The following is a 23,272-nucleotide window of genomic DNA, read 5'->3' as shown; positions in this document are numbered from 1 at the left end:
TCAAGACTCCACCAAAACAAAAAAGCCTACAGCACCTGGTATTCCCAGGCGGTCTCCCATCCAGGTACTAACCAGGCCCGACCCTGCTTAGCCTCCGAGATCAGACGAGATCGGGCGCTTTCAAGGTGATGTGGCCGTAGGCGATAACCATGGCTGTCCTTAACTCTCTTGAAGATAGCATGGAAGAAAGACTGGGGGAAAAAAGAGATTCAAGACTCCACCAAAACAAAAAAGCCTACAGCACCTGGTATTCCCAGGCGGTCTCCCATCCAGGTACTAACCAGGCCCGACCCTGCTTAGCCTCCGAGATCAGACGAGATCGGGCGCTTTCAAGGTGATGTGGCCGTAGGCGATAACCATGGCTGTCCTTAACTCTCTTGAAGATAGCATGGAAGAAAGACTGGGGGAAAAAAGAGATTCAAGACTCCACCAAAACAAAAAAGCCTACAGCACCTGGTATTCCCAGGCGGTCTCCCATCCAGGTACTAACCAGGCCCGACCCTGCTTAGCCTCCGAGATCAGACGAGATCGGGCGCTTTCAAGGTGATGTGGCCGTAGGCGATAACCATGGCTGTCCTTAACTCTCTTGAAGATAGCATGGAAGAAAGACTGGGGGAAAAAAGAGATTCAAGACTCCACCAAAACAAAAAAGCCTACAGCACCTGGTATTCCCAGGCGGTCTCCCATCCAGGTACTAACCAGGCCCGACCCTGCTTAGCCTCCGAGATCAGACGAGATCGGGCGCTTTCAAGGTGATGTGGCCGTAGGCGATAACCATGGCTGTCCTTAACTCTCTTGAAGATAGCATGGAAGAAAGACTGGGGGAAAAAAGAGATTCAAGACTCCACCAAAACAAAAAAGCCTACAGCACCTGGTATTCCCAGGCGGTCTCCCATCCAGGTACTAACCAGGCCCGACCCTGCTTAGCCTCCGAGATCAGACGAGATCGGGCGCTTTCAAGGTGATGTGGCCGTAGGCGATAACCATGGCTGTCCTTAACTCTCTTGAAGATAGCATGGAAGAAAGACTGGGGGAAAAAAGAGATTCAAGACTCCACCAAAACAAAAAAGCCTACAGCACCTGGTATTCCCAGGCGGTCTCCCATCCAGGTACTAACCAGGCCCGACCCTGCTTAGCCTCCGAGATCAGACGAGATCGGGCGCTTTCAAGGTGATGTGGCCGTAGGCGATAACCATGGCTGTCCTTAACTCTCTTGAAGATAGCATGGAAGAAAGACTGGGGGAAAAAAGAGATTCAAGACTCCACCAAAACAAAAAAGCCTACAGCACCTGGTATTCCCAGGCGGTCTCCCATCCAGGTACTAACCAGGCCCGACCCTGCTTAGCCTCCGAGATCAGACGAGATCGGGCGCTTTCAAGGTGATGTGGCCGTAGGCGATAACCATGGCTGTCCTTAACTCTCTTGAAGATAGCATGGAAGAAAGACTGGGGGAAAAAAGAGATTCAAGACTCCACCAAAACAAAAAAGCCTACAGCACCTGGTATTCCCAGGCGGTCTCCCATCCAGGTACTAACCAGGCCCGACCCTGCTTAGCCTCCGAGATCAGACGAGATCGGGCGCTTTCAAGGTGATGTGGCCGTAGGCGATAACCATGGCTGTCCTTAACTCTCTTGAAGATAGCATGGAAGAAAGACTGGGGGAAAAAAGAGATTCAAGACTCCACCAAAACAAAAAAGCCTACAGCACCTGGTATTCCCAGGCGGTCTCCCATCCAGGTACTAACCAGGCCCGACCCTGCTTAGCCTCCGAGATCAGACGAGATCGGGCGCTTTCAAGGTGATGTGGCCGTAGGCGATAACCATGGCTGTCCTTAACTCTCTTGAAGATAGCATGGAAGAAAGACTGGGGGAAAAAAGAGATTCAAGACTCCACCAAAACAAAAAAGCCTACAGCACCTGGTATTCCCAGGCGGTCTCCCATCCAGGTACTAACCAGGCCCGACCCTGCTTAGCCTCCGAGATCAGACGAGATCGGGCGCTTTCAAGGTGATGTGGCCGTAGGCGATAACCATGGCTGTCCTTAACTCTCTTGAAGATAGCATGGAAGAAAGACTGGGGGAAAAAAGAGATTCAAGACTCCACCAAAACAAAAAAGCCTACAGCACCTGGTATTCCCAGGCGGTCTCCCATCCAGGTACTAACCAGGCCCGACCCTGCTTAGCCTCCGAGATCAGACGAGATCGGGCGCTTTCAAGGTGATGTGGCCGTAGGCGATAACCATGGCTGTCCTTAACTCTCTTGAAGATAGCATGGAAGAAAGACTGGGGGAAAAAAGAGATTCAAGACTCCACCAAAACAAAAAAGCCTACAGCACCTGGTATTCCCAGGCGGTCTCCCATCCAGGTACTAACCAGGCCCGACCCTGCTTAGCCTCCGAGATCAGACGAGATCGGGCGCTTTCAAGGTGATGTGGCCGTAGGCGATAACCATGGCTGTCCTTAACTCTCTTGAAGATAGCATGGAAGAAAGACTGGGGGAAAAAAGAGATTCAAGACTCCACCAAAACAAAAAAGCCTACAGCACCTGGTATTCCCAGGCGGTCTCCCATCCAGGTACTAACCAGGCCCGACCCTGCTTAGCCTCCGAGATCAGACGAGATCGGGCGCTTTCAAGGTGATGTGGCCGTAGGCGATAACCATGGCTGTCCTTAACTCTCTTGAAGATAGCATGGAAGAAAGACTGGGGGAAAAAAGAGATTCAAGACTCCACCAAAACAAAAAAGCCTACAGCACCTGGTATTCCCAGGCGGTCTCCCATCCAGGTACTAACCAGGCCCGACCCTGCTTAGCCTCCGAGATCAGACGAGATCGGGCGCTTTCAAGGTGATGTGGCCGTAGGCGATAACCATGGCTGTCCTTAACTCTCTTGAAGATAGCATGGAAGAAAGACTGGGGGAAAAAAGAGATTCAAGACTCCACCAAAACAAAAAAGCCTACAGCACCTGGTATTCCCAGGCGGTCTCCCATCCAGGTACTAACCAGGCCCGACCCTGCTTAGCCTCCGAGATCAGACGAGATCGGGCGCTTTCAAGGTGATGTGGCCGTAGGCGATAACCATGGCTGTCCTTAACTCTCTTGAAGATAGCATGGAAGAAAGACTGGGGGAAAAAAGAGATTCAAGACTCCACCAAAACAAAAAAGCCTACAGCACCTGGTATTCCCAGGCGGTCTCCCATCCAGGTACTAACCAGGCCCGACCCTGCTTAGCCTCCGAGATCAGACGAGATCGGGCGCTTTCAAGGTGATGTGGCCGTAGGCGATAACCATGGCTGTCCTTAACTCTCTTGAAGATAGCATGGAAGAAAGACTGGGGGAAAAAAGAGATTCAAGACTCCACCAAAACAAAAAAGCCTACAGCACCTGGTATTCCCAGGCGGTCTCCCATCCAGGTACTAACCAGGCCCGACCCTGCTTAGCCTCCGAGATCAGACGAGATCGGGCGCTTTCAAGGTGATGTGGCCGTAGGCGATAACCATGGCTGTCCTTAACTCTCTTGAAGATAGCATGGAAGAAAGACTGGGGGAAAAAAGAGATTCAAGACTCCACCAAAACAAAAAAGCCTACAGCACCTGGTATTCCCAGGCGGTCTCCCATCCAGGTACTAACCAGGCCCGACCCTGCTTAGCCTCCGAGATCAGACGAGATCGGGCGCTTTCAAGGTGATGTGGCCGTAGGCGATAACCATGGCTGTCCTTAACTCTCTTGAAGATAGCATGGAAGAAAGACTGGGGGAAAAAAGAGATTCAAGACTCCACCAAAACAAAAGCCTACAGCACCTGGTATTCCCAGGCGGTCTCCCATCCAGGTACTAACCAGGCCCGACCCTGCTTAGCCTCCGAGATCAGACGAGATCGGGCGCTTTCAAGGTGATGTGGCCGTAGGCGATAACCATGGCTGTCCTTAACTCTCTTGAAGATAGCATGGAAGAAAGACTGGGGGAAAAAAGAGATTCAAGACTCCACCAAAACAAAAAAGCCTACAGCACCTGGTATTCCCAGGCGGTCTCCCATCCAGGTACTAACCAGGCCCGACCCTGCTTAGCCTCCGAGATCAGACGAGATCGGGCGCTTTCAAGGTGATGTGGCCGTAGGCGATAACCATGGCTGTCCTTAACTCTCTTGAAGATAGCATGGAAGAAAGACTGGGGGAAAAAAGAGATTCAAGACTCCACCAAAACAAAAAAGCCTACAGCACCTGGTATTCCCAGGCGGTCTCCCATCCAGGTACTAACCAGGCCCGACCCTGCTTAGCCTCCGAGATCAGACGAGATCGGGCGCTTTCAAGGTGATGTGGCCGTAGGCGATAACCATGGCTGTCCTTAACTCTCTTGAAGATAGCATGGAAGAAAGACTGGGGGAAAAAAGAGATTCAAGACTCCACCAAAACAAAAAAGCCTACAGCACCTGGTATTCCCAGGCGGTCTCCCATCCAGGTACTAACCAGGCCCGACCCTGCTTAGCCTCCGAGATCAGACGAGATCGGGCGCTTTCAAGGTGATGTGGCCGTAGGCGATAACCATGGCTGTCCTTAACTCTCTTGAAGATAGCATGGAAGAAAGACTGGGGGAAAAAAGAGATTCAAGACTCCACCAAAACAAAAAAGCCTACAGCACCTGGTATTCCCAGGCGGTCTCCCATCCAGGTACTAACCAGGCCCGACCCTGCTTAGCCTCCGAGATCAGACGAGATCGGGCGCTTTCAAGGTGATGTGGCCGTAGGCGATAACCATGGCTGTCCTTAACTCTCTTGAAGATAGCATGGAAGAAAGACTGGGGGAAAAAAGAGATTCAAGACTCCACCAAAACAAAAAAGCCTACAGCACCTGGTATTCCCAGGCGGTCTCCCATCCAGGTACTAACCAGGCCCGACCCTGCTTAGCCTCCGAGATCAGACGAGATCGGGCGCTTTCAAGGTGATGTGGCCGTAGGCGATAACCATGGCTGTCCTTAACTCTCTTGAAGATAGCATGGAAGAAAGACTGGGGGAAAAAAGAGATTCAAGACTCCACCAAAACAAAAAAGCCTACAGCACCTGGTATTCCCAGGCGGTCTCCCATCCAGGTACTAACCAGGCCCGACCCTGCTTAGCCTCCGAGATCAGACGAGATCGGGCGCTTTCAAGGTGATGTGGCCGTAGGCGATAACCATGGCTGTCCTTAACTCTCTTGAAGATAGCATGGAAGAAAGACTGGGGGAAAAAAGAGATTCAAGACTCCACCAAAACAAAAAAGCCTACAGCACCTGGTATTCCCAGGCGGTCTCCCATCCAGGTACTAACCAGGCCCGACCCTGCTTAGCCTCCGAGATCAGACGAGATCGGGCGCTTTCAAGGTGATGTGGCCGTAGGCGATAACCATGGCTGTCCTTAACTCTCTTGAAGATAGCATGGAAGAAAGACTGGGGGAAAAAAGAGATTCAAGACTCCACCAAAACAAAAAAGCCTACAGCACCTGGTATTCCCAGGCGGTCTCCCATCCAGGTACTAACCAGGCCCGACCCTGCTTAGCCTCCGAGATCAGACGAGATCGGGCGCTTTCAAGGTGATGTGGCCGTAGGCGATAACCATGGCTGTCCTTAACTCTCTTGAAGATAGCATGGAAGAAAGACTGGGGGAAAAAAGAGATTCAAGACTCCACCAAAACAAAAAAGCCTACAGCACCTGGTATTCCCAGGCGGTCTCCCATCCAGGTACTAACCAGGCCCGACCCTGCTTAGCCTCCGAGATCAGACGAGATCGGGCGCTTTCAAGGTGATGTGGCCGTAGGCGATAACCATGGCTGTCCTTAACTCTCTTGAAGATAGCATGGAAGAAAGACTGGGGGAAAAAAGAGATTCAAGACTCCACCAAAACAAAAAAGCCTACAGCACCTGGTATTCCCAGGCGGTCTCCCATCCAGGTACTAACCAGGCCCGACCCTGCTTAGCCTCCGAGATCAGACGAGATCGGGCGCTTTCAAGGTGATGTGGCCGTAGGCGATAACCATGGCTGTCCTTAACTCTCTTGAAGATAGCATGGAAGAAAGACTGGGGGAAAAAAGAGATTCAAGACTCCACCAAAACAAAAAAGCCTACAGCACCTGGTATTCCCAGGCGGTCTCCCATCCAGGTACTAACCAGGCCCGACCCTGCTTAGCCTCCGAGATCAGACGAGATCGGGCGCTTTCAAGGTGATGTGGCCGTAGGCGATAACCATGGCTGTCCTTAACTCTCTTGAAGATAGCATGGAAGAAAGACTGGGGAAAAAAGAGATTCAAGACTCCACCAAAACAAAAAAGCCTACAGCACCTGGTATTCCCAGGCGGTCTCCCATCCAGGTACTAACCAGGCCCGACCCTGCTTAGCCTCCGAGATCAGACGAGATCGGGCGCTTTCAAGGTGATGTGGCCGTAGGCGATAACCATGGCTGTCCTTAACTCTCTTGAAGATAGCATGGAAGAAAGACTGGGGGAAAAAAGAGATTCAAGACTCCACCAAAACAAAAAAGCCTACAGCACCTGGTATTCCCAGGCGGTCTCCCATCCAGGTACTAACCAGGCCCGACCCTGCTTAGCCTCCGAGATCAGACGAGATCGGGCGCTTTCAAGGTGATGTGGCCGTAGGCGATAACCATGGCTGTCCTTAACTCTCTTGAAGATAGCATGGAAGAAAGACTGGGGGAAAAAAGAGATTCAAGACTCCACCAAAACAAAAAAGCCTACAGCACCTGGTATTCCCAGGCGGTCTCCCATCCAGGTACTAACCAGGCCCGACCCTGCTTAGCCTCCGAGATCAGACGAGATCGGGCGCTTTCAAGGTGATGTGGCCGTAGGCGATAACCATGGCTGTCCTTAACTCTCTTGAAGATAGCATGGAAGAAAGACTGGGGGAAAAAAGAGATTCAAGACTCCACCAAAACAAAAAAGCCTACAGCACCTGGTATTCCCAGGCGGTCTCCCATCCAGGTACTAACCAGGCCCGACCCTGCTTAGCCTCCGAGATCAGACGAGATCGGGCGCTTTCAAGGTGATGTGGCCGTAGGCGATAACCATGGCTGTCCTTAACTCTCTTGAAGATAGCATGGAAGAAAGACTGGGGGAAAAAAGAGATTCAAGACTCCACCAAAACAAAAAAGCCTACAGCACCTGGTATTCCCAGGCGGTCTCCCATCCAGGTACTAACCAGGCCCGACCCTGCTTAGCCTCCGAGATCAGACGAGATCGGGCGCTTTCAAGGTGATGTGGCCGTAGGCGATAACCATGGCTGTCCTTAACTCTCTTGAAGATAGCATGGAAGAAAGACTGGGGGAAAAAAGAGATTCAAGACTCCACCAAAACAAAAAAGCCTACAGCACCTGGTATTCCCAGGCGGTCTCCCATCCAGGTACTAACCAGGCCCGACCCTGCTTAGCCTCCGAGATCAGACGAGATCGGGCGCTTTCAAGGTGATGTGGCCGTAGGCGATAACCATGGCTGTCCTTAACTCTCTTGAAGATAGCATGGAAGAAAGACTGGGGGAAAAAAGAGATTCAAGACTCCACCAAAACAAAAAAGCCTACAGCACCTGGTATTCCCAGGCGGTCTCCCATCCAGGTACTAACCAGGCCCGACCCTGCTTAGCCTCCGAGATCAGACGAGATCGGGCGCTTTCAAGGTGATGTGGCCGTAGGCGATAACCATGGCTGTCCTTAACTCTCTTGAAGATAGCATGGAAGAAAGACTGGGGGAAAAAAGAGATTCAAGACTCCACCAAAACAAAAAAGCCTACAGCACCTGGTATTCCCAGGCGGTCTCCCATCCAGGTACTAACCAGGCCCGACCCTGCTTAGCCTCCGAGATCAGACGAGATCGGGCGCTTTCAAGGTGATGTGGCCGTAGGCGATAACCATGGCTGTCCTTAACTCTCTTGAAGATAGCATGGAAGAAAGACTGGGGGAAAAAAGAGATTCAAGACTCCACCAAAACAAAAAAGCCTACAGCACCTGGTATTCCCAGGCGGTCTCCCATCCAGGTACTAACCAGCCCCGACCCTGCTTAGCCTCCGAGATCAGACGAGATCGGGCGCTTTCAAGGTGATGTGGCCGTAGGCGATAACCATGGCTGTCCTTAACTCTCTTGAAGATAGCATGGAAGAAAGACTGGGGGAAAAAAGAGATTCAAGACTCCACCAAAACAAAAAGCCTACAGCACCTGGTATTCCCAGGCGGTCTCCCATCCAGGTACTAACCAGGCCCGACCCTGCTTAGCCTCCGAGATCAGACGAGATCGGGCGCTTTCAAGGTGATGTGGCCGTAGGCGATAACCATGGCTGTCCTTAACTCTCTTGAAGATAGCATGGAAGAAAGACTGGGGGAAAAAAGAGATTCAAGACTCCACCAAAACAAAAAAGCCTACAGCACCTGGTATTCCCAGGCGGTCTCCCATCCAGGTACTAACCAGGCCCGACCCTGCTTAGCCTCCGAGATCAGACGAGATCGGGCGCTTTCAAGGTGATGTGGCCGTAGGCGATAACCATGGCTGTCCTTAACTCTCTTGAAGATAGCATGGAAGAAAGACTGGGGGAAAAAAGAGATTCAAGACTCCACCAAAACAAAAAAGCCTACAGCACCTGGTATTCCCAGGCGGTCTCCCATCCAGGTACTAACCAGGCCCGACCCTGCTTAGCCTCCGAGATCAGACGAGATCGGGCGCTTTCAAGGTGATGTGGCCGTAGGCGATAACCATGGCTGTCCTTAACTCTCTTGAAGATAGCATGGAAGAAAGACTGGGGGAAAAAAGAGATTCAAGACTCCACCAAAACAAAAAAGCCTACAGCACCTGGTATTCCCAGGCGGTCTCCCATCCAGGTACTAACCAGGCCCGACCCTGCTTAGCCTCCGAGATCAGACGAGATCGGGCGCTTTCAAGGTGATGTGGCCGTAGGCGATAACCATGGCTGTCCTTAACTCTCTTGAAGATAGCATGGAAGAAAGACTGGGGGAAAAAAGAGATTCAAGACTCCACCAAAACAAAAAAGCCTACAGCACCTGGTATTCCCAGGCGGTCTCCCATCCAGGTACTAACCAGGCCCGACCCTGCTTAGCCTCCGAGATCAGACGAGATCGGGCGCTTTCAAGGTGATGTGGCCGTAGGCGATAACCATGGCTGTCCTTAACTCTCTTGAAGATAGCATGGAAGAAAGACTGGGGGAAAAAAGAGATTCAAGACTCCACCAAAACAAAAAAGCCTACAGCACCTGGTATTCCCAGGCGGTCTCCCATCCAGGTACTAACCAGGCCCGACCCTGCTTAGCCTCCGAGATCAGACGAGATCGGGCGCTTTCAAGGTGATGTGGCCGTAGGCGATAACCATGGCTGTCCTTAACTCTCTTGAAGATAGCATGGAAGAAAGACTGGGGGAAAAAAGAGATTCAAGACTCCACCAAAACAAAAAAGCCTACAGCACCTGGTATTCCCAGGCGGTCTCCCATCCAGGTACTAACCAGGCCCGACCCTGCTTAGCCTCCGAGATCAGACGAGATCGGGCGCTTTCAAGGTGATGTGGCCGTAGGCGATAACCATGGCTGTCCTTAACTCTCTTGAAGATAGCATGGAAGAAAGACTGGGGGAAAAAAGAGATTCAAGACTCCACCAAAACAAAAAAGCCTACAGCACCTGGTATTCCCAGGCGGTCTCCCATCCAGGTACTAACCAGGCCCGACCCTGCTTAGCCTCCGAGATCAGACGAGATCGGGCGCTTTCAAGGTGATGTGGCCGTAGGCGATAACCATGGCTGTCCTTAACTCTCTTGAAGATAGCATGGAAGAAAGACTGGGGGAAAAAAGAGATTCAAGACTCCACCAAAACAAAAAAGCCTACAGCACCTGGTATTCCCAGGCGGTCTCCCATCCAGGTACTAACCAGGCCCGACCCTGCTTAGCCTCCGAGATCAGACGAGATCGGGCGCTTTCAAGGTGATGTGGCCGTAGGCGATAACCATGGCTGTCCTTAACTCTCTTGAAGATAGCATGGAAGAAAGACTGGGGGAAAAAAGAGATTCAAGACTCCACCAAAACAAAAAAGCCTACAGCACCTGGTATTCCCAGGCGGTCTCCCATCCAGGTACTAACCAGGCCCGACCCTGCTTAGCCTCCGAGATCAGACGAGATCAGGCGCTTTCAGGGTGATGTGGTCGTAGGCGATAACCATAGCTGGCCTTTACTCTCTTGAAGATAGCTTGGAAGAAAGACTAGAAAAAAGGCTTCAAGGACTCCACCACAAAAAAATAAAAAATAAAAGAAAGCCTACAGCACCAGATATTCCCAGGCGGTCTCCCATCCAGGCCCGACCCTGCTTAGCCTCTGAGATCAGACGAGATCGGGCGCTTTCAGGGTGATGTGGCCGCAGGCGATAACCATAGCTGGCCTTAACTCTCTTGAAGATAGCTTGGAAGAAAGACTAGAAAAAAGCTTCAAGAACTCCAATACAAAAAAAATGATAGCCTATAGCTCCTGGTATTCCCACGTGGTCTCCCATCCAGGTACTAACCAGGCCCCACCCTGCTTAGCCTCCGAGATCAGACGAGATCAGGCGCTTTCAGGGTTATGTGGCTGTAGGCGATAACCATCGCTGGCCTTAACTCTCTTGAAGATAGCTTGGAAGAAAGACTGGGGGAAAAAAGAGATTCAAGACTCCACCAAAACAAAAAAGCCTACAGCACCTGGTATTCCCAGGCGGTCTCCCATCCAGGTACTAACCAGGCCCGACCCTGCTTAGCCTCCGAGATCAGACGAGATCGGGCGCTTTCAAGGTGATGTGGCCGTAGGCGATAACCATGGCTGTCCTTAACTCTCTTGAAGATAGCATGGAAGAAAGACTGGGGGAAAAAAGAGATTCAAGACTCCACCAAAACAAAAAAGCCTACAGCACCTGGTATTCCCAGGCGGTCTCCCATCCAGGTACTAACCAGGCCCGACCCTGCTTAGCCTCCGAGATCAGACGAGATCGGGCGCTTTCAAGGTGATGTGGCCGTAGGCGATAACCATGGCTGTCCTTAACTCTCTTGAAGATAGCATGGAAGAAAGACTGGGGGAAAAAAGAGATTCAAGACTCCACCAAAACAAAAAAGCCTACAGCACCTGGTATTCCCAGGCGGTCTCCCATCCAGGTACTAACCAGGCCCGACCCTGCTTAGCCTCCGAGATCAGACGAGATCGGGCGCTTTCAAGGTGATGTGGCCGTAGGCGATAACCATGGCTGTCCTTAACTCTCTTGAAGATAGCATGGAAGAAAGACTGGGGGAAAAAAGAGATTCAAGACTCCACCAAAACAAAAAAGCCTACAGCACCTGGTATTCCCAGGCGGTCTCCCATCCAGGTACTAACCAGGCCCGACCCTGCTTAGCCTCCGAGATCAGACGAGATCGGGCGCTTTCAAGGTGATGTGGCCGTAGGCGATAACCATGGCTGTCCTTAACTCTCTTGAAGATAGCATGGAAGAAAGACTGGGGGAAAAAAGAGATTCAAGACTCCACCAAAACAAAAAAGCCTACAGCACCTGGTATTCCCAGGCGGTCTCCCATCCAGGTACTAACCAGGCCCGACCCTGCTTAGCCTCCGAGATCAGACGAGATCGGGCGCTTTCAAGGTGATGTGGCCGTAGGCGATAACCATGGCTGTCCTTAACTCTCTTGAAGATAGCATGGAAGAAAGACTGGGGGAAAAAAGAGATTCAAGACTCCACCAAAACAAAAAAGCCTACAGCACCTGGTATTCCCAGGCGGTCTCCCATCCAGGTACTAACCAGGCCCGACCCTGCTTAGCCTCCGAGATCAGACGAGATCGGGCGCTTTCAAGGTGATGTGGCCGTAGGCGATAACCATGGCTGTCCTTAACTCTCTTGAAGATAGCATGGAAGAAAGACTGGGGGAAAAAAGAGATTCAAGACTCCACCAAAACAAAAAAGCCTACAGCACCTGGTATTCCCAGGCGGTCTCCCATCCAGGTACTAACCAGGCCCGACCCTGCTTAGCCTCCGAGATCAGACGAGATCGGGCGCTTTCAAGGTGATGTGGCCGTAGGCGATAACCATGGCTGTCCTTAACTCTCTTGAAGATAGCATGGAAGAAAGACTGGGGGAAAAAAGAGATTCAAGACTCCACCAAAACAAAAAAGCCTACAGCACCTGGTATTCCCAGGCGGTCTCCCATCCAGGTACTAACCAGGCCCGACCCTGCTTAGCCTCCGAGATCAGACGAGATCGGGCGCTTTCAAGGTGATGTGGCCGTAGGCGATAACCATGGCTGTCCTTAACTCTCTTGAAGATAGCATGGAAGAAAGACTGGGGGAAAAAAGAGATTCAAGACTCCACCAAAACAAAAAAGCCTACAGCACCTGGTATTCCCAGGCGGTCTCCCATCCAGGTACTAACCAGGCCCGACCCTGCTTAGCCTCCGAGATCAGACGAGATCGGGCGCTTTCAAGGTGATGTGGCCGTAGGCGATAACCATGGCTGTCCTTAACTCTCTTGAAGATAGCATGGAAGAAAGACTGGGGGAAAAAAGAGATTCAAGACTCCACCAAAACAAATAAAAAATAAAAGAAAGCCTACAGAACCAGATATTCCCAGGCGGTCTCCCATTCAGGTACTAACCAGGCCCGACCCTGCTTAGCCTTCGAGATCAAATGAGATCGGGCGCTTTCAGGGTGATGTGGCCGTAGGCGATAACCATAGCTGAAGATAGCTTGGAAGAAAGACTAGAAAAAAGCTTCAAGAACTCCACTACAAAAAATAAAAAAATAAAAGATAGCCTACAGCACCTGGTATTCCCACACGGTCTCCCATCCAGGTACTAACCAGGCCCGCCCCTGCTTAGCATTCTGAGATCAGACGCTTTCAGGGTGATGTGGCCGTAGGCGATAACCATAGCTGGCCTTAACTCTCTTAAAAATAGCTTGGAAGAAAGATTAGAAAAAAGCTTCAAGAACGCCACTACAAAAAATAAAAAAATAAAAGAAAGCCTACAGCACCTGGTATTCCCAGGCGGTTTCCCATCCAGGTAGTAACCAGGCCCAACCCTGCTTAGCCTTAGAGATCAGACGAGATCGGGCGCTTTCAGGGTGATGTGGCCGTAGGCGATAACCATGGCTGTCCTTAACTCTCTTGAAGATAGCATGGAAGAAAGACTGGGGGAAAAAAGAGATTCAAGACTCCACCAAAACAAAAAAGCCTACAGCACCTGGTATTCCCAGGCGGTCTCCCATCCAGGTACTAACCAGGCCCGACCCTGCTTAGCCTCCGAGATCAGACGAGATCGGGGGCTTTCAAGGTGATGTGGCCGTAGGCGATAACCATGGCTGTCCTTAACTCTCTTGAAGATAGCATGGAAGAAAGACTGGGGGAAAAAAGAGATTCAAGACTCCACCAAAACAAAAAAGCCTACAGCACCTGGTATTCCCAGGCGGTCTCCCATCCAGGTACTAACCAGGCCCGACCCTGCTTAGCCTCCGAGATCAGACGAGATCGGGCGCTTTCAAGGTGATGTGGCCGTAGGCGATAACCATGGCTGTCCTTAACTCTCTTGAAGATAGCATGGAAGAAAGACTGGGGGAAAAAAGAGATTCAAGACTCCACCAAAACAAAAAAGCCTACAGCACCTGGTATTCCCAGGCGGTCTCCCATCCAGGTACTAACCAGGCCCGACCCTGCTTAGCCTCCGAGATCAGACGAGATCGGGCGCTTTCAAGGTGATGTGGCCGTAGGCGATAACCATGGCTGTCCTTAACTCTCTTGAAGATAGCATGGAAGAAAGACTGGGGGAAAAAAGAGATTCAAGACTCCACCAAAACAAAAAAGCCTACAGCACCTGGTATTCCCAGGCGGTCTCCCATCCAGGTACTAACCAGGCCCGACCCTGCTTAGCCTCCGAGATCAGACGAGATCGGGCGCTTTCAAGGTGATGTGGCCGTAGGCGATAACCATGGCTGTCCTTAACTCTCTTGAAGATAGCATGGAAGAAAGACTGGGGGAAAAAAGAGATTCAAGAACTCCACTACAAAAAAAATAAAAATAAAAGAAAGCCTACAGCACCTGGTATTCCCAGGCGGTCTCCCATCCAGGTAGTAACCAGGCCCAACCCTGCTTAGCCTCCGAGATCAGACGAGATCGGGCGCTGTAACGGCTACCCACTGGTGTGAGGGTCTCAGCCGTTTGAGACGTCCTTTTCCCTGGCAAGCTGCGATATGCAGGTACCCCCGGTATATCCCATCGAACGCCCTTCCAAGAAACGAGACGTGCTACGTTTGAAGGGTCAAGTAGACTGACTTTATTTGGCATATTTCACCTGCTTATATCTGGTTACAACTGTTACAAGAACAATGACATCTCCTTGAATTAATCACTTGGCCAGTTTCTAGCCGCTTCGGCACCTCACCCCACTTAACATTTCCTGGCCAGGCACATAGAATTCAATTAACCTTTAAAACAATTATCACTCACACATAATCCCCCTCAGCAGACACCTCACAGGGGGGCTGTTTACCTGCACACAAAAGAGAGTTCATTAGCTATGCGAAGGGAACATTAGCATTCAACAATGAAAAGAAACTTGTCCAATTAACCCTTTGAGCTCAGAATACACTGTGGTACATCCACTTGTGACAAGCCATGCAGTTCCTTGTAGTCCCCCTGCACGAAGATTATAACTGTCTCTGCAGCATGCATGTGTCCGTTACACTACTCCCCCTTGTGGAACACTCCGGCAGACCCGGATTGATCCTTTTCGGATCAACTTGGGGATGTCCGGTCTGCTGTTAGGGTAAAAGTTCCGTTTGCCTGGACAGTCCGTCGGCCTTCCCATTGGCTTACCAGGTCGGTAGCTGATGGTGACGGTGAATAATAGAATTCAGTTCTGGAACAGTCACTTGCTTTGCTCTCTCAATGGCTCCCAAAACCTGTTGCTGATGCTCTTGGGACAGATACGGCATCACCTGGATGCAAATCCCATTTAATCTTTTGACAATTTCCGCCTGTTTGTGCATTTCAATGTTCAAGCCACGGGACATCTCATAATACATGACATAGTGTCGTTGCATCTCTGATTTCTCACTGGCCAACTTGTCACATTCCCATTTTAGACTGTGATATTGTGCCGGATCTACAGTACATGTCGGGGAAGTGGGTCTTACCCGGTTCTCAGCAGCAAGCGGGTTGATTCCAGCAACGCGGGTGGTCACGGGACAAGCAGCAGCAGGTGTAGGTAAATAAGCCGAAGTCAGAGGGCCAATGTCGTTACCCAGCACCACCTCGGCAGGTAGGTTGTCCATGATACCAACTGTGGTCTTTCCTGACCCGGCTCCCCAGTCTAAGTGCACCCGGGTGGTGGGTACGCGAAATACAGCACCCCCTGCGACCCGGACGGCAACTGTGCGAGTGGACACGTTCTCTGGCTTTACCAGATGTTTTTGAATCAGAGTGATAGTAGTCCCGGAATCTCTTAAGCCTTGTGCTACTTGTCCATTCACCCGTACCTCCTGACGGTGATGCTGACGGTTATCCGGAGAGGCCGCTTGTATTGGGTCCGCCTCATACCAAATTCCCAGACATTCCTCCGGGCCCCCCTCGGTCTCCAGGCAGTGGGCCGCAGAGGGACGTGATGGAGTGACCTCTGTGTTGGGTGTTGTGCGTCTCCAATTGTTATTTGTAGCTCTCAAAGGGCAATAACGAGCAATATGTCCCGTGTCGCTGCAGTGATGGCACGTCACCCTAGGCGAATCCCGGGGGGTAGTTGCTAGGCCCCTGAGGATGTGGTGGAACTGGAGCCGGAAACTCTGGGCGTGGGGTGACGGTTGGAGTACGCGGTTCTACCTTATGAGCCAGCCGTGTAGTACCCTGGCTTACTTTCCTTGTTTCCGCGTACTCATCTGCTAGCCGAGCCGCCTCGTTTAAGTTAGCGGGACGGCGATCTCGTACCCAGTCTTGTATGTTTGCGGCCAGGTCTTGGAAGAAATGTTCCATTAGGAACAGCTGCAATACTTCCTCCCCGGTGTTGGCCTTGCACCCTTGGACCCAAAGGGATGCCATCCTTTGTAACTGGTTGGCCCATTCCATGTGGGAGTCCACAGCCATCTTCTTGGACTCCCGGAAGCGCCGGCGGTAGGCTTCTGGCGTTACGGCATATCGGGTTAGCAACGCCTTTTTAACTTGCTGATATTGTAAAATATCCTCTGGAGCGAGAGCCCGAAAGGCTTCATTGGCTTTGCCCGACAATTTCCCCGACAAAATAGTGACCCATTGGTCTGGTGGTACCTGGTGTAGTGAGCACTGCATCTCAAAGTCCGCCAAATATCCATCGATTTCCTCCTCACTTTCTACAAAAGCTTTAAATGCAGTGAACGGTATTTTCTTTCCTGTAGCAGCAGGTGGGGGGGTAGGAACTGCAGGTGTAATGGGCTGTCTCGCTCTTACCAGTTCCAGTTCTTGTCCCCTCTTCGTTTGTATTTCTTCCCTTGCTTCCCGGAACAGCTGGTTGATTAGTTCCGCAGACGTTTCTGGATACAAGGATAATCTCCGCTGTACAATCCCAGTAATTACATCTTCTTTGCTGACAGGTGCAAGGGGCTCCGTTCCTTCCATAGATCCATCCATTTCGTCCAGCTCCAGCAGGTCAGCTATCAGCTCTCTCCGTGGTCTGTTGCTGGCGCTCCTACCACGACTCTCCAATAGATCTTTTAGTGTGGATCTTTTCAGCCTGGCGTACTGCGACTCCATTCAGCACTTGCTCTTTGGATAAAAGGATCATCCCACCGCTGCCAACCAATGTAACGGCTACCCACTGGTGTGAGGGTCTCAGCCGTTTGAGACGTCCTTTTCCCTGGCAAGCTGCGATATGCAGGTACCGCCGGTATATCCCATCGAACGCCCTTCCAAGAAACGAGACGTGCTACGTTTGAAGGGTCAAGTAGACTGACTTTATTTGGCATATTTCACCTGCTTATATCTGGTTACAACTGTTACAAGAACAATGACATCTCCTTGAATTAATCACTTGGCCAGTTTCTAGCCGCTTCGGCACCTCACCCCACTTAACATTTCCTGGCCAGGCACATAGAATTCAATTAACCTTTAAAACAATTATCACTCACACATAATCCCCCTCAGCAGACACCTCACAGGGGGGCTGTTTACCTGCACACAAAAGAGAGTTCATTAGCTATGCGAAGGGAACATTAGCATTCAACAATGAAAAGAAACTTGTCCAATTAACCCTTTGAGCTCAGAATACACTGTGGTACATCCACTTGTGACAAGCCATGCAGTTCCTTGTAGTCCCCCTGCACGAAGATTATAACTGTCTCTGCAGCATGCATGTGTCCGTTACAGGCGCTTTCAGGGTGATGTGGCCGTAGGCGATAACCATAGCTGGCCTTAACTCTCTTGAAGATAGCTTGGAAGAAAGACTAGAAAAAAGGCTTCAAGGACTCCACCACAAAAAAATAAAGATAAAAGAAAGCCTACAGCACCTGGTATTCCCAGGCGGTCTCCCATCCAGGCCCAACCCTGGTTAGCCTCTGAGATCAGACGAGATCGGGCGCTTTCAGGGTGATGTGGCCGTAGGCGATAACCATAGCTGGCCTTAACTCTCTTAAAGATAGTTTGGAAGAAAGACTAGAAAAAAGCTTCAAGAACTCCACTACAAAAAATAAAAAAATAAAAGATAGCCTACAGCACCTGGTATTCCCACGCGGTCTTCCATCCAGGTACTAACCAGGCCCGCCCCTGCTTAGCCTTCCGAGATCAGATGAGATCAGGCGCTTTCAGAGTGATGTGGCTGTAGGCGATTACCATAGCTGGCCTTAACTCTCTTGAAGATAGCTTGGAAGAAAGACTAGAAAAAAGCTTCAAGAACGCCACTACAAAAAATAAAAAAATAAAAGAAAGCCTACAGCACCTGGTATTCCCAGGCGGTCTCCCATCCAGGTAGTAACCAGGCCCGACCCTGCTTAGCCTCCGAGATCAGACGAGATCGGGCGCTTTCAGGGTGATGTGGCCGTAGGCAATAACCATAGCTGGCCTTAACTCTCTTGAAGATAGCTTGGAAGAAAGACTAGAAAAAAGGCTTCAAGGACTCCACCACAAAAAAAAAAATATAAAAGAAAGCCTACAGGACCTGGTATTCCCAGGCGGTCTCCCATCCAGGTGCTAACCAGGCCCAACCCTGCTTAGCCTCAGAAATTAGACGAGATCGGGCGCTTTCAGGTTGATGTGGCCATAGGCGATAACCATAGCTGGCCTTAACTCTCTTGAAGATAGCTTGGAAGAAAGACTAGAAAAAAGCTTCAAGAACTCCACTACAAAAAATAAAAAAATAAAAGAAAGCCTACAGCACCTGGTATTCCCAGGCGGTCTCCCATCCAGGTAGTAACCAGGCCCAACCCTGCTTAGCCTCCGAGATCAGACGAGATCGGGCGCTTTCAGGGTGATGTGGCCATAGGCGATAACCATAGCTGGCCTTAACTCTCTTGAAGATAGCTTGGAAGAAAGACTAGAAAAAAGGCTTCAAGGACTCCACCACAAAAAAATAAAGATAAAAGAAAGCCTACAGCACCTGGTATTCCCAGGCGGTCTCCCATCCAGGCCCAACCCTGGTTAGCCTCTGAGATCAGACGAGATCGGGCGCTTTCAGGGTGATGTGGCCGTAGGCGATAACCATAGCTGGCCTTAACTCTCTTAAAGATAGCTTGGAAGAAAGACTAGAAAAAAGCTTCAAGAACTCCACTACAAAAAATAAAAAAATAAAAGATAGCCTACAGCACCTGGTATTCCCACGCGGTCTCCCATCCAGGTACTAACCAGGCCCGCCCCTGCTTAGCCTTCCGAGATCAGATGAGATCAGGCGCTTTCAGGGTGATGTGGCTGTAGGCGATTACCATAGCTGGCCTTAACTCTCTTGAAGATAGCTTGGAAGAAAGACTAGAAAAAAGCTTCAAGAACGCCACTACAAAAAATAAAAAAATAAAAGAAAGCCTACAGCACCTGGTATTCCCAGGCGGTCTCCCATCCAGGTAGTAACCAGGCCCGACCCTGCTTAGCCTCCGAGATCAGACGAGATCGGGCGCTTTCAGGGTGATGTGGCCGTAGGCGATAACCATTGCTGGCCTTAACTCTCTTGAAGATAGCTTGGAAGAAAGACTAGAAAAAAGGCTTCAAGGACTCCACCACAAAAAAAATAAAGATAAAAGAAAGCCTACAGGACCTGGTATTCCCAGGCGGTCTCCCATCCAGGTGCTAACCAGGCCCAACCCTGCTTAGCCTCTGAGATTAGACGAGATCGGGCGCTTTCAGGTTGATGTGGCCATAGGCGATAACCATAGCTGGCCTTAACTCTCTTGAAGATAGCTTGGAAGAAAGACTAGAAAAAAGCTTCAAGAACTCCACTACAAAAAATTAAAAAATAAAAGAAAGCCTACAGCACCTGGTATTCCCAGGCGGTCTCCCATCCAGGTAGTAACCAGGCCCGACCCTGCTTAGCCTCCGAGATCAGACGAGATCGGGCGCTTTCAGGGTGATGTGGCTGTAGGCGATAACCATAGCTGGTCTTAACTCTCTTAAAGATAGCTTGGAAGAAAGACTAGAAAAAAGGCTTCAAGGACTCCACCACAAAAAAATAAAAAATAAAAGAAAGCCTACAGCACCAGATATTCCCAGGCGGTCTCCCATTCAGGTACTAACCAGGCCCGACCCTGCTTAGCCTCCGAGATCAAATGAGATCGGGCGCTTTCAGGGTGATGTGGCCATAGGCGATAACCATAGCTGGCCTTAACTCTCTTGAAGATAGCTTGGAAGAAAGACTAGAAATAAGGCTTCAAGGACTCCACCACAAAAAAATAAACATAAAAGAAAGCCTACAGCACCTGGTATTCCCAGGCGGTCTCTCATCCAGGCCCAACCCTGCTTAGCCTCTGAGATCAGACGAGATCGGGCGCTTTCAGGGTGATGTGGCCGTAGGCGATAACCATAGCTGGCCTTAACTCTCTTGAAGATAGCTTGGAAGAAAGACTAGAAAAAAGCTTCAAGAACTCCACTACAAAAAATAAAAAAATAAAAGATAGCCTACAGCACCTGGCATTCCCACGCGGTCTCCCATCCAGGTACTAACCAGGCCCGCCCCTGCTTAGCCTTCCGAGATCAGATGCTTTCAGGGTGATGTGGCTGTAGGCGATAACCATAGCTGGCCTTAACTCTCTTGAAGATAGCTTGGAAGAAAGACTAGAAAAGAGCTTCAAGAACGCCACTACAAAAAATAAAAAAATAAAAGAAAGCCTACAGCACCTGGTATTCCCAGGCGGTCTCCCATCCAGGTAGTAACCAGGCCCGACCCTGCTTAGCCTCCGTGATCAGACGAGATCCGGTGCTTTCAGGGTGATGTGGCCGTAGGCGATAACCATAGCTGGCCTTAACTCTCTTGAAGATAGCTTGGAAGAAAGACTAGAAAAAAGGCTTCAAGGACTCCACCACAAAAAAATAAAAAATAAAAGAAAGCCTACAGCACCAGATATTCCCAGGCGGTCTCCCATCCAGGCCCGACCCTGCTTAGCCTCCGAGATCAGACGAGATCGGGCGCTTTCAGGGTGATGTGGCCATAGGTGATAGCCGTATCTGGCATTAACTCTCTTGAAGATAGCTTGGAAGAAAGACTAGAAAAAAGGCTTCAAGGACTCCACCACAAAAAAAAAAAAAATAAAAGAAAGCCTACAGCACCTGGTATTCCCAGGCGGTCTCCCATCCAGGTACTAACCAGGCCCGACCCTGCTTAGCCTCCGAGATCAGATGAGATCTGGTGCTTTCAGGGTGATGTGGCCGTAGGCGATAACCATAGCTGATCTTAACTCTCTTGAAGATAGCTTGGAAGAAAGACTAGAAAAAAGGCTTCAAGGACTCCACCACAAAAAAAATAAAGATAAAAGAAAGCCTACAGCACCTGGTATTCCCAGGCGGTCTCCCATCCAGGTACTAACCAGGCCCAACCCTGCTTAGCCTCTGAGATCAGATGAGATCGGGCGCTTTCAGGGTGTTGTGGCCATAGGCGATAACCACAGCTGGCCTTTTTTTTTTTTATATCATTTATTTTTATTTGCTTTTTTTGATTCAGTGATTAACAGGTTCAGTGAACATTATTACAAAGTAAAAATAGTATAACTTAAAAGAGAGCCAACTTCCTTTTACTCTTCCCCCCTGTGTCTATTCCCTTGTGTCTCCCTCCCTCCCCCAATCCTAGGGAGCGTGCCACCCTCATCTTTTCCTTGCTTAGGAAATGGGCGGGTCAGTCTGCTAACCTCATTACCTCCATGGGTCATTGGCAAAAAAAAATTCCCAATTGATAGTAAGGCCTGAGAACTGCCCAAATTCCCCGACCATTTTCATCTCTCTATCTAATGAGGTTTCTACATCCCCTAGAAAAAACAAAACGTCATCTGCAAATAATGCGATCCTGTCCTCCCCCATCTGTCTTCTGAACCCCCTTATGTCCGCCCTCGTCCTGGTCATAATAGCCAGGGGCTCCATGGCAAGGGCAAACAAAAGGGGGGACAGAGGGCACCCCTGCCTCGTCCCTCTTTCCAAATGGAACACTTCTGATAACTCATTGTTTATTATAACTTTAGCTCTTGGTTCCCTATACAGTAATCTAACCCAGTTGATAAAGAGAGGTCCAAAACCAAAATTTTCTAGCGCCTTCCATAAGTACGACCATTTTAGGCTATCGAAGGCCTTTGCCGCGTCAAGTGACAACACCGCTCTAGAGCCCCCGTTGTCTATTGGTGCCTGTAAATTCAGAAATAGCCTTCTAATATTGGTGCTAGTTGCTCTACCTGGTATGAAACCTGACTGGTCTGGATGGACTAAGTGATTGATACATCTATTTAAACGAGTCGCTAGTACTCTGGCCAAGATCTTTACATCAGTACATAATAGCGATATTGGGCGGTAGGATGAAGGGTCCAGTCGGTCCTTCCCCTCCTTGTGGATTACAATTATGGTCGCTTCCGACATTGAGCTAGGAAGTGCCCCCCCACTTGCTGCCCCTTCCAGGGTTCTAAGCAATTCTGGTAGTAATACCTCCCCATATCGCCTATATACCTCTATTGGTAGCCCATCAGGGCCTGGGGACTTCTGGTTAGGCATACCAGCCACTGCTTGCTTTATTTCCTCTAGGGTGATTGGTGCCTCCAGGTCCTGCATGTCCTTAACTGGTAAAGTGGGGTTTGTTATTGCTTGAAAAAAATCTTCCATATCACCACTCCTCGCCCCTTTTTTGGATTTATACAGCGTTTTGTAATACTCGCAAAACATGTTCATCACCGCTTGGCCATTGGTCGAGATTTCTCCCCCTTCTGTCCTTATTGCTGGAACATTTGATGGAGGGGAGTTAGTTCTACACAAAAGCGATAGCATACGGCCCACTTTCTCCCCTTCACTAAATTGACACTGCCTCTGTAATATTCTCTTGCTCTCTAACTTCCTCATGATGACCGTTTTATACTCCAGCTGCTTCCCCAGCCATTCGTTCTGCCTGGTTGGAATAGGCTCCTCAATAAACCTCACTTCTGCTTGGGCCACCTCCAATCCAAGTTTACCCTCTCGCTCTCTTCCTTCTCTTTTGACTCTTGCTACCTGTTGGATCAAAAGGCCTCTTAAAAAAGCTTTCAAAGAGTCCCAGACCACCCCCGTCGGTGCCGACCCTGTGTTGATTTGTAGGTACTCTTTCAAACTAGGGACCAGGTCTCCCGAGTCACCAAGCAGCTCGAGCCAGCCCGGGTTAATTTTCCACTCGTTACGGGGAGCCTTAACCCCTATTTTGATTGTCAGCACCAGTGGGGAATGGTCCGAAACCCCCCTGAGGCCATACTCTACCCCCTTCACCAAGGGTAGTATTTCCTCACTACTAGGGTTGTCCCGATACCGATACTAGTATCGGTATCGGGACCGATACTGAGCATTTGCGCGAGTACTTGTACTCGCGCAAATGCTCCCGATGCCAGATCCGATACTTTTTTTTTTCACCCGGCTAGCAGGCGGAGGGCTGACTGAAAGGGGCGGAGAGCGGGCTGAGAGGGGGTGGCTAGCAGGCAGAGGGCAGACTGAAAGGGCCGGAGAGCGGGCTGAGAGGGGGTGGCTATCAGGCAGAGGGCAGACTGAAAGGGCCGGAGAGCGGCGGCTAGCAGGTGGAGAGCGGACTGAGTGGGCGGAGAGGGGGCGGCGAGCAGGCGGAGAGCGGACTGAGGAGGCGGAGAGCAGAGCAGTCCTC

General features: G+C 50.3%; 71 non-coding genes and 8 pseudogenes across 71 annotated transcripts; all 79 read right to left on the bottom strand.

Annotated features, from left to right (window-relative positions):
- Positions 1-23: 23 nt before the first annotated feature.
- On the bottom strand, positions 24-142 carry LOC120912753. The gene has a single exon (XR_005743280.1). It is a non-coding gene; the product is annotated as a 5S ribosomal RNA (ribosomal RNA).
- Positions 143-232: 90 nt separating this feature from the next.
- Positions 233-351, bottom strand: LOC120912751. The gene has a single exon (XR_005743278.1). It is a non-coding gene; the product is annotated as a 5S ribosomal RNA (ribosomal RNA).
- Positions 352-441: 90 nt separating this feature from the next.
- LOC120912750 lies at positions 442-560 on the bottom strand. Its single transcript, XR_005743277.1, has one exon. It is a non-coding gene; the product is annotated as a 5S ribosomal RNA (ribosomal RNA).
- Positions 561-650: 90 nt separating this feature from the next.
- LOC120912749 lies at positions 651-769 on the bottom strand. The gene has a single exon (XR_005743276.1). It is a non-coding gene; the product is annotated as a 5S ribosomal RNA (ribosomal RNA).
- A 90-nt stretch (positions 770-859) lies between these two features.
- LOC120912748 lies at positions 860-978 on the bottom strand. Its single transcript, XR_005743275.1, has one exon. It is a non-coding gene; the product is annotated as a 5S ribosomal RNA (ribosomal RNA).
- A 90-nt stretch (positions 979-1,068) lies between these two features.
- Positions 1,069-1,187, bottom strand: LOC120912747. The gene has a single exon (XR_005743274.1). It is a non-coding gene; the product is annotated as a 5S ribosomal RNA (ribosomal RNA).
- Positions 1,188-1,277: 90 nt separating this feature from the next.
- LOC120912746 lies at positions 1,278-1,396 on the bottom strand. Its single transcript, XR_005743273.1, has one exon. It is a non-coding gene; the product is annotated as a 5S ribosomal RNA (ribosomal RNA).
- Positions 1,397-1,486: 90 nt separating this feature from the next.
- LOC120912745 lies at positions 1,487-1,605 on the bottom strand. The gene has a single exon (XR_005743272.1). It is a non-coding gene; the product is annotated as a 5S ribosomal RNA (ribosomal RNA).
- Positions 1,606-1,695: 90 nt separating this feature from the next.
- Positions 1,696-1,814, bottom strand: LOC120912744. The gene has a single exon (XR_005743271.1). It is a non-coding gene; the product is annotated as a 5S ribosomal RNA (ribosomal RNA).
- Positions 1,815-1,904: 90 nt separating this feature from the next.
- Positions 1,905-2,023, bottom strand: LOC120912743. The gene has a single exon (XR_005743270.1). It is a non-coding gene; the product is annotated as a 5S ribosomal RNA (ribosomal RNA).
- A 90-nt stretch (positions 2,024-2,113) lies between these two features.
- On the bottom strand, positions 2,114-2,232 carry LOC120912742. The gene has a single exon (XR_005743269.1). It is a non-coding gene; the product is annotated as a 5S ribosomal RNA (ribosomal RNA).
- A 90-nt stretch (positions 2,233-2,322) lies between these two features.
- On the bottom strand, positions 2,323-2,441 carry LOC120912740. The gene has a single exon (XR_005743267.1). It is a non-coding gene; the product is annotated as a 5S ribosomal RNA (ribosomal RNA).
- A 90-nt stretch (positions 2,442-2,531) lies between these two features.
- LOC120912739 lies at positions 2,532-2,650 on the bottom strand. Its single transcript, XR_005743266.1, has one exon. It is a non-coding gene; the product is annotated as a 5S ribosomal RNA (ribosomal RNA).
- A 90-nt stretch (positions 2,651-2,740) lies between these two features.
- LOC120912738 lies at positions 2,741-2,859 on the bottom strand. Its single transcript, XR_005743265.1, has one exon. It is a non-coding gene; the product is annotated as a 5S ribosomal RNA (ribosomal RNA).
- A 90-nt stretch (positions 2,860-2,949) lies between these two features.
- Positions 2,950-3,068, bottom strand: LOC120912737. Its single transcript, XR_005743264.1, has one exon. It is a non-coding gene; the product is annotated as a 5S ribosomal RNA (ribosomal RNA).
- A 90-nt stretch (positions 3,069-3,158) lies between these two features.
- On the bottom strand, positions 3,159-3,277 carry LOC120912736. Its single transcript, XR_005743263.1, has one exon. It is a non-coding gene; the product is annotated as a 5S ribosomal RNA (ribosomal RNA).
- A 90-nt stretch (positions 3,278-3,367) lies between these two features.
- LOC120912735 lies at positions 3,368-3,486 on the bottom strand. Its single transcript, XR_005743262.1, has one exon. It is a non-coding gene; the product is annotated as a 5S ribosomal RNA (ribosomal RNA).
- Positions 3,487-3,576: 90 nt separating this feature from the next.
- On the bottom strand, positions 3,577-3,695 carry LOC120912734. Its single transcript, XR_005743261.1, has one exon. It is a non-coding gene; the product is annotated as a 5S ribosomal RNA (ribosomal RNA).
- Positions 3,696-3,783: 88 nt separating this feature from the next.
- LOC120912733 lies at positions 3,784-3,902 on the bottom strand. Its single transcript, XR_005743260.1, has one exon. It is a non-coding gene; the product is annotated as a 5S ribosomal RNA (ribosomal RNA).
- Positions 3,903-3,992: 90 nt separating this feature from the next.
- On the bottom strand, positions 3,993-4,111 carry LOC120912732. Its single transcript, XR_005743259.1, has one exon. It is a non-coding gene; the product is annotated as a 5S ribosomal RNA (ribosomal RNA).
- A 90-nt stretch (positions 4,112-4,201) lies between these two features.
- Positions 4,202-4,320, bottom strand: LOC120912731. The gene has a single exon (XR_005743258.1). It is a non-coding gene; the product is annotated as a 5S ribosomal RNA (ribosomal RNA).
- Positions 4,321-4,410: 90 nt separating this feature from the next.
- On the bottom strand, positions 4,411-4,529 carry LOC120912729. Its single transcript, XR_005743256.1, has one exon. It is a non-coding gene; the product is annotated as a 5S ribosomal RNA (ribosomal RNA).
- Positions 4,530-4,619: 90 nt separating this feature from the next.
- LOC120912728 lies at positions 4,620-4,738 on the bottom strand. Its single transcript, XR_005743255.1, has one exon. It is a non-coding gene; the product is annotated as a 5S ribosomal RNA (ribosomal RNA).
- A 90-nt stretch (positions 4,739-4,828) lies between these two features.
- Positions 4,829-4,947, bottom strand: LOC120912726. The gene has a single exon (XR_005743254.1). It is a non-coding gene; the product is annotated as a 5S ribosomal RNA (ribosomal RNA).
- Positions 4,948-5,037: 90 nt separating this feature from the next.
- On the bottom strand, positions 5,038-5,156 carry LOC120912725. Its single transcript, XR_005743253.1, has one exon. It is a non-coding gene; the product is annotated as a 5S ribosomal RNA (ribosomal RNA).
- Positions 5,157-5,246: 90 nt separating this feature from the next.
- LOC120912724 lies at positions 5,247-5,365 on the bottom strand. The gene has a single exon (XR_005743252.1). It is a non-coding gene; the product is annotated as a 5S ribosomal RNA (ribosomal RNA).
- A 90-nt stretch (positions 5,366-5,455) lies between these two features.
- On the bottom strand, positions 5,456-5,574 carry LOC120912723. Its single transcript, XR_005743251.1, has one exon. It is a non-coding gene; the product is annotated as a 5S ribosomal RNA (ribosomal RNA).
- A 90-nt stretch (positions 5,575-5,664) lies between these two features.
- LOC120912722 lies at positions 5,665-5,783 on the bottom strand. Its single transcript, XR_005743250.1, has one exon. It is a non-coding gene; the product is annotated as a 5S ribosomal RNA (ribosomal RNA).
- A 90-nt stretch (positions 5,784-5,873) lies between these two features.
- Positions 5,874-5,992, bottom strand: LOC120912721. Its single transcript, XR_005743249.1, has one exon. It is a non-coding gene; the product is annotated as a 5S ribosomal RNA (ribosomal RNA).
- Positions 5,993-6,082: 90 nt separating this feature from the next.
- Positions 6,083-6,201, bottom strand: LOC120912720. The gene has a single exon (XR_005743248.1). It is a non-coding gene; the product is annotated as a 5S ribosomal RNA (ribosomal RNA).
- An 89-nt stretch (positions 6,202-6,290) lies between these two features.
- On the bottom strand, positions 6,291-6,409 carry LOC120912719. The gene has a single exon (XR_005743247.1). It is a non-coding gene; the product is annotated as a 5S ribosomal RNA (ribosomal RNA).
- A 90-nt stretch (positions 6,410-6,499) lies between these two features.
- Positions 6,500-6,618, bottom strand: LOC120912717. The gene has a single exon (XR_005743245.1). It is a non-coding gene; the product is annotated as a 5S ribosomal RNA (ribosomal RNA).
- A 90-nt stretch (positions 6,619-6,708) lies between these two features.
- On the bottom strand, positions 6,709-6,827 carry LOC120912716. The gene has a single exon (XR_005743244.1). It is a non-coding gene; the product is annotated as a 5S ribosomal RNA (ribosomal RNA).
- Positions 6,828-6,917: 90 nt separating this feature from the next.
- LOC120912715 lies at positions 6,918-7,036 on the bottom strand. The gene has a single exon (XR_005743243.1). It is a non-coding gene; the product is annotated as a 5S ribosomal RNA (ribosomal RNA).
- A 90-nt stretch (positions 7,037-7,126) lies between these two features.
- LOC120912714 lies at positions 7,127-7,245 on the bottom strand. Its single transcript, XR_005743242.1, has one exon. It is a non-coding gene; the product is annotated as a 5S ribosomal RNA (ribosomal RNA).
- Positions 7,246-7,335: 90 nt separating this feature from the next.
- Positions 7,336-7,454, bottom strand: LOC120912713. Its single transcript, XR_005743241.1, has one exon. It is a non-coding gene; the product is annotated as a 5S ribosomal RNA (ribosomal RNA).
- A 90-nt stretch (positions 7,455-7,544) lies between these two features.
- Positions 7,545-7,663, bottom strand: LOC120912712. The gene has a single exon (XR_005743240.1). It is a non-coding gene; the product is annotated as a 5S ribosomal RNA (ribosomal RNA).
- A 90-nt stretch (positions 7,664-7,753) lies between these two features.
- LOC120912710 lies at positions 7,754-7,872 on the bottom strand. The gene has a single exon (XR_005743239.1). It is a non-coding gene; the product is annotated as a 5S ribosomal RNA (ribosomal RNA).
- Positions 7,873-7,962: 90 nt separating this feature from the next.
- Positions 7,963-8,081, bottom strand: LOC120912180. Its single transcript, XR_005742937.1, has one exon. It is a non-coding gene; the product is annotated as a 5S ribosomal RNA (ribosomal RNA).
- An 89-nt stretch (positions 8,082-8,170) lies between these two features.
- Positions 8,171-8,289, bottom strand: LOC120912709. The gene has a single exon (XR_005743238.1). It is a non-coding gene; the product is annotated as a 5S ribosomal RNA (ribosomal RNA).
- A 90-nt stretch (positions 8,290-8,379) lies between these two features.
- LOC120912708 lies at positions 8,380-8,498 on the bottom strand. The gene has a single exon (XR_005743237.1). It is a non-coding gene; the product is annotated as a 5S ribosomal RNA (ribosomal RNA).
- Positions 8,499-8,588: 90 nt separating this feature from the next.
- On the bottom strand, positions 8,589-8,707 carry LOC120912707. The gene has a single exon (XR_005743236.1). It is a non-coding gene; the product is annotated as a 5S ribosomal RNA (ribosomal RNA).
- Positions 8,708-8,797: 90 nt separating this feature from the next.
- Positions 8,798-8,916, bottom strand: LOC120912705. Its single transcript, XR_005743234.1, has one exon. It is a non-coding gene; the product is annotated as a 5S ribosomal RNA (ribosomal RNA).
- Positions 8,917-9,006: 90 nt separating this feature from the next.
- LOC120912704 lies at positions 9,007-9,125 on the bottom strand. Its single transcript, XR_005743233.1, has one exon. It is a non-coding gene; the product is annotated as a 5S ribosomal RNA (ribosomal RNA).
- A 90-nt stretch (positions 9,126-9,215) lies between these two features.
- On the bottom strand, positions 9,216-9,334 carry LOC120912703. Its single transcript, XR_005743232.1, has one exon. It is a non-coding gene; the product is annotated as a 5S ribosomal RNA (ribosomal RNA).
- A 90-nt stretch (positions 9,335-9,424) lies between these two features.
- Positions 9,425-9,543, bottom strand: LOC120912702. Its single transcript, XR_005743231.1, has one exon. It is a non-coding gene; the product is annotated as a 5S ribosomal RNA (ribosomal RNA).
- Positions 9,544-9,633: 90 nt separating this feature from the next.
- LOC120912701 lies at positions 9,634-9,752 on the bottom strand. The gene has a single exon (XR_005743230.1). It is a non-coding gene; the product is annotated as a 5S ribosomal RNA (ribosomal RNA).
- Positions 9,753-9,842: 90 nt separating this feature from the next.
- On the bottom strand, positions 9,843-9,961 carry LOC120912700. Its single transcript, XR_005743229.1, has one exon. It is a non-coding gene; the product is annotated as a 5S ribosomal RNA (ribosomal RNA).
- Positions 9,962-10,051: 90 nt separating this feature from the next.
- Positions 10,052-10,170, bottom strand: LOC120912058. The gene has a single exon (XR_005742820.1). It is a non-coding gene; the product is annotated as a 5S ribosomal RNA (ribosomal RNA).
- Positions 10,171-10,469: 299 nt separating this feature from the next.
- Positions 10,470-10,588, bottom strand: LOC120912345 (annotated as a pseudogene).
- A 90-nt stretch (positions 10,589-10,678) lies between these two features.
- LOC120912699 lies at positions 10,679-10,797 on the bottom strand. The gene has a single exon (XR_005743228.1). It is a non-coding gene; the product is annotated as a 5S ribosomal RNA (ribosomal RNA).
- A 90-nt stretch (positions 10,798-10,887) lies between these two features.
- LOC120912698 lies at positions 10,888-11,006 on the bottom strand. Its single transcript, XR_005743227.1, has one exon. It is a non-coding gene; the product is annotated as a 5S ribosomal RNA (ribosomal RNA).
- Positions 11,007-11,096: 90 nt separating this feature from the next.
- On the bottom strand, positions 11,097-11,215 carry LOC120912697. Its single transcript, XR_005743226.1, has one exon. It is a non-coding gene; the product is annotated as a 5S ribosomal RNA (ribosomal RNA).
- A 90-nt stretch (positions 11,216-11,305) lies between these two features.
- On the bottom strand, positions 11,306-11,424 carry LOC120912696. Its single transcript, XR_005743225.1, has one exon. It is a non-coding gene; the product is annotated as a 5S ribosomal RNA (ribosomal RNA).
- Positions 11,425-11,514: 90 nt separating this feature from the next.
- LOC120912694 lies at positions 11,515-11,633 on the bottom strand. Its single transcript, XR_005743223.1, has one exon. It is a non-coding gene; the product is annotated as a 5S ribosomal RNA (ribosomal RNA).
- Positions 11,634-11,723: 90 nt separating this feature from the next.
- Positions 11,724-11,842, bottom strand: LOC120912693. The gene has a single exon (XR_005743222.1). It is a non-coding gene; the product is annotated as a 5S ribosomal RNA (ribosomal RNA).
- A 90-nt stretch (positions 11,843-11,932) lies between these two features.
- LOC120912692 lies at positions 11,933-12,051 on the bottom strand. The gene has a single exon (XR_005743221.1). It is a non-coding gene; the product is annotated as a 5S ribosomal RNA (ribosomal RNA).
- Positions 12,052-12,141: 90 nt separating this feature from the next.
- Positions 12,142-12,260, bottom strand: LOC120912691. Its single transcript, XR_005743220.1, has one exon. It is a non-coding gene; the product is annotated as a 5S ribosomal RNA (ribosomal RNA).
- Positions 12,261-12,350: 90 nt separating this feature from the next.
- LOC120912690 lies at positions 12,351-12,469 on the bottom strand. Its single transcript, XR_005743219.1, has one exon. It is a non-coding gene; the product is annotated as a 5S ribosomal RNA (ribosomal RNA).
- Positions 12,470-12,572: 103 nt separating this feature from the next.
- LOC120912270 lies at positions 12,573-12,691 on the bottom strand. Its single transcript, XR_005743025.1, has one exon. It is a non-coding gene; the product is annotated as a 5S ribosomal RNA (ribosomal RNA).
- Positions 12,692-12,776: 85 nt separating this feature from the next.
- LOC120912420 lies at positions 12,777-12,886 on the bottom strand (annotated as a pseudogene).
- Positions 12,887-12,986: 100 nt separating this feature from the next.
- LOC120912303 lies at positions 12,987-13,105 on the bottom strand (annotated as a pseudogene).
- A 90-nt stretch (positions 13,106-13,195) lies between these two features.
- On the bottom strand, positions 13,196-13,314 carry LOC120911884. Its single transcript, XR_005742653.1, has one exon. It is a non-coding gene; the product is annotated as a 5S ribosomal RNA (ribosomal RNA).
- Positions 13,315-13,404: 90 nt separating this feature from the next.
- Positions 13,405-13,523, bottom strand: LOC120912689. Its single transcript, XR_005743218.1, has one exon. It is a non-coding gene; the product is annotated as a 5S ribosomal RNA (ribosomal RNA).
- Positions 13,524-13,613: 90 nt separating this feature from the next.
- LOC120912688 lies at positions 13,614-13,732 on the bottom strand. The gene has a single exon (XR_005743217.1). It is a non-coding gene; the product is annotated as a 5S ribosomal RNA (ribosomal RNA).
- Positions 13,733-13,822: 90 nt separating this feature from the next.
- On the bottom strand, positions 13,823-13,941 carry LOC120912687. Its single transcript, XR_005743216.1, has one exon. It is a non-coding gene; the product is annotated as a 5S ribosomal RNA (ribosomal RNA).
- Positions 13,942-17,685: 3,744 nt separating this feature from the next.
- On the bottom strand, positions 17,686-17,805 carry LOC120912311 (annotated as a pseudogene).
- Positions 17,806-17,905: 100 nt separating this feature from the next.
- Positions 17,906-18,024, bottom strand: LOC120911970. The gene has a single exon (XR_005742736.1). It is a non-coding gene; the product is annotated as a 5S ribosomal RNA (ribosomal RNA).
- A 100-nt stretch (positions 18,025-18,124) lies between these two features.
- LOC120912425 lies at positions 18,125-18,243 on the bottom strand (annotated as a pseudogene).
- A 100-nt stretch (positions 18,244-18,343) lies between these two features.
- On the bottom strand, positions 18,344-18,462 carry LOC120912001. The gene has a single exon (XR_005742766.1). It is a non-coding gene; the product is annotated as a 5S ribosomal RNA (ribosomal RNA).
- A 308-nt stretch (positions 18,463-18,770) lies between these two features.
- On the bottom strand, positions 18,771-18,890 carry LOC120912185. The gene has a single exon (XR_005742942.1). It is a non-coding gene; the product is annotated as a 5S ribosomal RNA (ribosomal RNA).
- Positions 18,891-18,990: 100 nt separating this feature from the next.
- LOC120911969 lies at positions 18,991-19,109 on the bottom strand. The gene has a single exon (XR_005742735.1). It is a non-coding gene; the product is annotated as a 5S ribosomal RNA (ribosomal RNA).
- A 101-nt stretch (positions 19,110-19,210) lies between these two features.
- LOC120912408 lies at positions 19,211-19,329 on the bottom strand (annotated as a pseudogene).
- Positions 19,330-19,429: 100 nt separating this feature from the next.
- LOC120911990 lies at positions 19,430-19,548 on the bottom strand. Its single transcript, XR_005742756.1, has one exon. It is a non-coding gene; the product is annotated as a 5S ribosomal RNA (ribosomal RNA).
- A 101-nt stretch (positions 19,549-19,649) lies between these two features.
- On the bottom strand, positions 19,650-19,768 carry LOC120912004. Its single transcript, XR_005742769.1, has one exon. It is a non-coding gene; the product is annotated as a 5S ribosomal RNA (ribosomal RNA).
- Positions 19,769-20,076: 308 nt separating this feature from the next.
- Positions 20,077-20,186, bottom strand: LOC120912422 (annotated as a pseudogene).
- Positions 20,187-20,286: 100 nt separating this feature from the next.
- On the bottom strand, positions 20,287-20,405 carry LOC120912306 (annotated as a pseudogene).
- Positions 20,406-20,715: 310 nt separating this feature from the next.
- LOC120912639 lies at positions 20,716-20,834 on the bottom strand. The gene has a single exon (XR_005743169.1). It is a non-coding gene; the product is annotated as a 5S ribosomal RNA (ribosomal RNA).
- Positions 20,835-20,935: 101 nt separating this feature from the next.
- LOC120912083 lies at positions 20,936-21,054 on the bottom strand. The gene has a single exon (XR_005742844.1). It is a non-coding gene; the product is annotated as a 5S ribosomal RNA (ribosomal RNA).
- Between the last annotated feature and the right edge of the window lie 2,218 nt (positions 21,055-23,272).

This window comes from Rana temporaria, chromosome 8, assembly GCF_905171775.1.
Source record: "Rana temporaria chromosome 8, aRanTem1.1, whole genome shotgun sequence".
NCBI lineage: Eukaryota > Metazoa > Chordata > Amphibia > Anura > Ranidae > Rana > Rana temporaria.
The sequence above is the reverse complement of the archived record's forward strand: the minus strand, read 5'-3'. Positions and strand labels throughout refer to the sequence as shown.